The sequence below is a fragment of the Bubalus kerabau genome, chromosome 7 (genome assembly GCF_029407905.1).
Source record: "Bubalus kerabau isolate K-KA32 ecotype Philippines breed swamp buffalo chromosome 7, PCC_UOA_SB_1v2, whole genome shotgun sequence".
Taxonomy (NCBI): domain Eukaryota; kingdom Metazoa; phylum Chordata; class Mammalia; order Artiodactyla; family Bovidae; genus Bubalus; species Bubalus kerabau.
In genome coordinates this window covers 108,705,618-108,710,296 of record NC_073630.1, presented here as the reverse complement: position 1 = coordinate 108,710,296, position 4,679 = coordinate 108,705,618, and the positions used below count along the sequence as shown (strand labels likewise).

General features: G+C 47.3%; 1 long non-coding RNA gene across 1 annotated transcript; it reads right to left on the bottom strand.

Annotated features, from left to right (window-relative positions):
* Nucleotides 1-876: 876 nt before the first annotated feature.
* LOC129657311 (uncharacterized) lies at nucleotides 877-1,743 on the bottom strand. The gene is made up of 2 exons (XR_008716666.1): nucleotides 1,299-1,743; nucleotides 877-1,162 (listed from the first exon to the last, which is right to left on the bottom strand). It is a non-coding gene; the product is annotated as an uncharacterized LOC129657311 (long non-coding RNA).
* Nucleotides 1,744-4,679: the final 2,936 nt, after the last annotated feature.

The window sequence follows — 4,679 nt, the reverse complement described above, 5'->3', positions numbered from 1 at the left end:
TGCTTGCCTAATTCCCCTGATCTTTTGCTGTTTCAGTTTATCGCAAATGATTTTCCAAGCCAGTGGATTTAATTACATTACACTTAGGGAAATTGGTGCCGTTTCTTAATTACTTTTACAGTTGAAAAGCAATTACTTAGCAATCACACGAAGGTCTTCTTGTGTTTCCTGGGGCCCCGTGAGGAAGCAGGGCAGCTTTAAGAGATTGAGTGTGCTCTTTCTGGGAACTGGGGTAATTGGTTCTGGGGAGAAGGGTACTTTTTAAACATTCCAAAATTAATTTTTATTTTACATTGGAGGATAGTTGATTTACAATGTTGTGTGAGAAGGGTAAGCTTTGTGGTATAGGATTGGATGAAATAAAAGATTTTAAAATCATGATCCTCCTAGTTGATGACTCAAGCAGTAAAGCACCTGCCTGCAATGCGGGAGACAGGAGACCTGGGTTCGATCCCTGGGTTAGGAAGTTCCTCTAGAGGAGCAAATGGCAACCCACTCCAGTATTCTTGCCTGGAGAATCCCATGGACAGAGAAGCCTGGCGGGCTAGAGTTCACAAGGTTGCAAAGAGTTGGACATGACTGAGCAAGCATACACCTAGTTGTTTAAGCCAAAAGGGTGGCAGTTGAGTCATCCCTAACTGTGCCCTCTTCCTCAATTCTCTGTACTTGGTCATTCGTCACATCCTTTGGATTCCATCTCCTGATAAACTCTTAAACCTGCTGAGACTCGACTTTCCCCTTTTTGGTCCAGGTGAGCCATCAGGATCGCTGACCTGAGTGAGAGAAGTAGCATCTTAACTGGTCCCCTCCCTGTGTCCACCCTGGCCCCCATGGTGGGTTGAACACTGGCTCTCAAAAGATACATCTACCCAGAACCTGTGAGTTTGGCTTTAATGCATCTTGAAATGAGAGCATCCTATGTGACCCAGGTGGGATCCAAAGCCAATGACAAACATCCATAGAAAAGAAGGGAGGGAAGAAGAAACACAGAGAGGAAGGCCATGTGTAGATGGCCATGTGAGGCTGGAGTGAGGCTTCTATAAGCCACGGCGCGCCATAGATTGTGGGAAACCACCAGAAGCCAGGAGCGAGGCTTGTAAGGGAGTCTCCAGAGGGGTCCAGTCCTGCTGACATCTTGATTTTGGACTCCTGGCCTCTGGAACTGGAAAGGATGAATGTCTGTTGTTTTAAGCCACCCAGTTTGGGGTAATCTGTTCCGGCAACCCTGGGAGGTGAATATATCCCCCTCCAGCCATTTTTCAACATGTTACTTTTGTGCTCAAAACCCAGTGGCTCACCTCTCATGCAGATAAAATCTAGGACCCCAATCGTGGCCTCGGGGTGATGGGTTTAGGCCTCGGCTCCTTCTCTTTCCCAGCTCCTGCCACTCTGCTTTGGCTGTGTTGGCTTCTTTGCTCTTCATCAAACACACTGAACCCATTCTCGCCTCAGGGCCTTTGCACATGCTCGTCTGTCTGCCTGGAATGCTCACCCCTAGAGACCCATGCTGCTAACTGCCATGGTGGCCGCTGCTCCAGGTCACGGCTACAGAGAAGCTTTCCCTGGCCACCTGACGCAGACATAGTTCCGCTCATTGCCTGACCCTGCTCTATTTCCCAGTAGAGCCCTTGCCCCATCTCCCTTGCTCCAAGTTCTCCGTGTTTCCTCGTGCACTCTTCATCCGCTGCACTGGGATGACAGCCTCATGAGAGCAGGGCAGTAGTGCATCCTCAGCATCTACAACAGCACCTAGAACAGATGTTTTAAAAACACTTGTTGAACGAAAAACATTTGTCGTTGGGTGAGGGGCACATGAAGGCTCCTAGCTGTGTCCCCTCTGGGTGGGTGATGCAGCTTCTGATGTTCAGACTTGTATGACCCGCCCCCCCCCAGAAGTTGTATCCCCTTCTCTGTGAGCAGTTTGGAAATATCTACCAAAAGGACAAATTCATAGAGCCTTTGAACAGTAATTCTATATCTGGGAATCTCATTGCCTTCATCTGTCCATAAGGCTAACAGCACTTGACTGGGCTGTGGACAAGACGCGACGGCATGAGCAAACTGGCCTGACAACCATCTTCTTCCTTTGCCTTCATCACCCCATAGGAGAGGAGGAGAGGAGGTGGCCAGTTCCTCCCTGCCCCTCATCCTTCTTGCTTCATTCATTATTCAAATGATATAATGATATCATTTATATCTGAAAAAGGGAAGAGGACATAAATGATATAAAATGATATTAAAGGAAAACACTTGCATCCTTCACGTCATCATGCCATAATATCCATTTCCTTTTCCTCCTCTGCTCTTGGTCCATACTTAGGTTTCAATTACTTGTAAGCATGTTAAATGTGCAAGTTTTATTTTATTTTTAGAAAACATTAAGTTTAAATTTAGAAAACTTCTGTGCACGTGTGTAGCGTGCTGCCTTTTCACTAGCTGAGCGCACCTAGCAGCCACACCCCTCCTTGGACTTTCTTGCACTCACTGCCTGTTGTTCCAGCTGCTGACACCCTGATCTTAGACTGTGAGAAATAAGTTCCTATTGCTTGTCTGTCACTTAGTTGGTGGCAATTTATTATAGGATCCCAAACAGACTAAGACAGTGGTGGGGTAGATTCCCAGATATAGAATTACTGTTCAAAGGCTCTATGAATTTGTCCTTTTGGTAGATATTTCCAAACTGCCCACCACAGGATTGGACCAGGTGGATTCAGATACGGTGGGTGGATGGAGGCAAAAGGTGGCAGGAGCAGAGATGGGAGGAGACCACTGCAGTTTCCAGCTATGGGGCAAACGAACGTGGTTGATCTGAGATACAGTAGTGAGGGGAGAAGGGGCTAATCAAAATGGGTAAAAATCAAAGGACAAGGATATAGTGATTGTTTAGAGAAATATTTGGGAGAAGAGGCGTGTGAGAGTTCCTCAGGATGATTCCAGGGGAGGCAGAGTAGGCCCACTGTCCCCTAATATCTGTTCTGTCCTTTTTCTATAGTTATCGAGTTCTTATCTGGCCATGTGACTGCCCGGCTCAACGATGACTTTCCCAGACTCCCTTGCAGACAGGTGAGGCCATGTGATCAAGCTCTGGCCTGTGGGATGCAAGCAGAAGTGACGTGTACAATCTACAGGGCACATCCTTAAGTGCAGGAGCCTGCCTTCCTCTGTCCCCTTTCATTTCATTGGCCAGAGTGTGGATGAGAGGACAGGAGCTCGAGAAGTCATCTTGGATCATGAGGTCATACAGTCAGTTTAGTCACTCAGTCGTGTCTGCCTCTTTGCGACCCCATGGACTGCAGCATGCCAGGCTTCCCTATCCATCACCAACTCCCAGAGCTTGCTCAAACTCATGTTCATCCAGTTGGTGATGCCATCCAACCATTTCATCCTCTGTCGTCCCCTTCTCCTGCCTTCAGTCTTTCCCAGCATCAGGGTCTTTTTCAATGAGTCAGTTCTCTGCATCCGGTGGCCAAAGTATTAGAGCTTCATCGTCAACATCAGTCCTTCCAATGAATATTAAGGACTGATTTCCTTTAGGATGGACTGGTTTGATCCTTGCAGTCCAAGGGACTCTCAAGAGTCTTCTCCAACACCACAGCTCAAAAGCATCAATTTTTTGGTGCTCACCTTTCTTTATGGTCCAGTTCTCATATCCATACATGACTACTGGAAAAACCATAGCCTTGAGGTAGACGTTTTCTATTAAGGCAAAGGGAGAAGACAGAGGGAGTTTGGATTCCTGATAAGAGAGAAATGAGTTTCTACCTTGTTAAACTGCTATTTTTCTGGGTCTCTGTTACAGCTGTCAAGCCTGAATGGCTGGTTACACTGGTTTGTGACCTTCACTGAAACAGGGCTATAGGGAAACAGCTATGCTGTTCATCTCTATGGATACTGAGAGTCTCCTCTATGCTGGGTGCTGGATGCTGGGGTGCAATGTGACCGGGGCAGAGACAGTTACTTCACCTAGAAACCCTCACACATATGGGGGCCAGCAGGAGGGGATGAGCTGGATGGGATTGAAGGCCTCCCTGACGATGTGACATTTAAGCTGAGCCCTGGTGGCTCAGTCATTTAAGAATCTGCCCACAATGTGGGAGACCTGGGCTCGATCCCTGGATTGGGAGGATCCCCTGGAGAAGGAAATATCAACCCACCCCAGTATTTGCCTAGAGGATCCCACGGACAGAGGAGCCTGGTGGGCTACAGTCCATGGGGTCGCAGGAGTCGGACACGACTTAGTGACTTAATCACCAGCACCACAGCAGGAGGAGTGGGTATTAGGGCCAAGACATGTCAGGAACGGAGTTTCAGCAGAAGGAACAAGAGAGAGCAGCATATTTGAAGCTTTGCAAGAAGTTCGGTATAAAAATTAGACTTTTATACAAGAGAACGTGGCCTGTCCCAACTCTCCTTCTGGTGAGTTGTGGCCATTGGGGAAATATTAAGTTACTGGCTGGTGAACTTTTAGAAAGAGTCTTCCTTGATTCAGGGATCAGAGATATTTTTCCATAAATGAAACACCAACCTGTCTCTGGAACTTTCTTCGCAGCATCGATGAGAGGATGTTCTATGCTGGGTCCTTCCAAGCTAGTTGCCTTCAGGGGATTAATAAGATTGCCCTTCTTGCCTTAATATTCCTTCAGGAGAAAGTGTGTGCTAAGTCGCTTTAATCACATCCG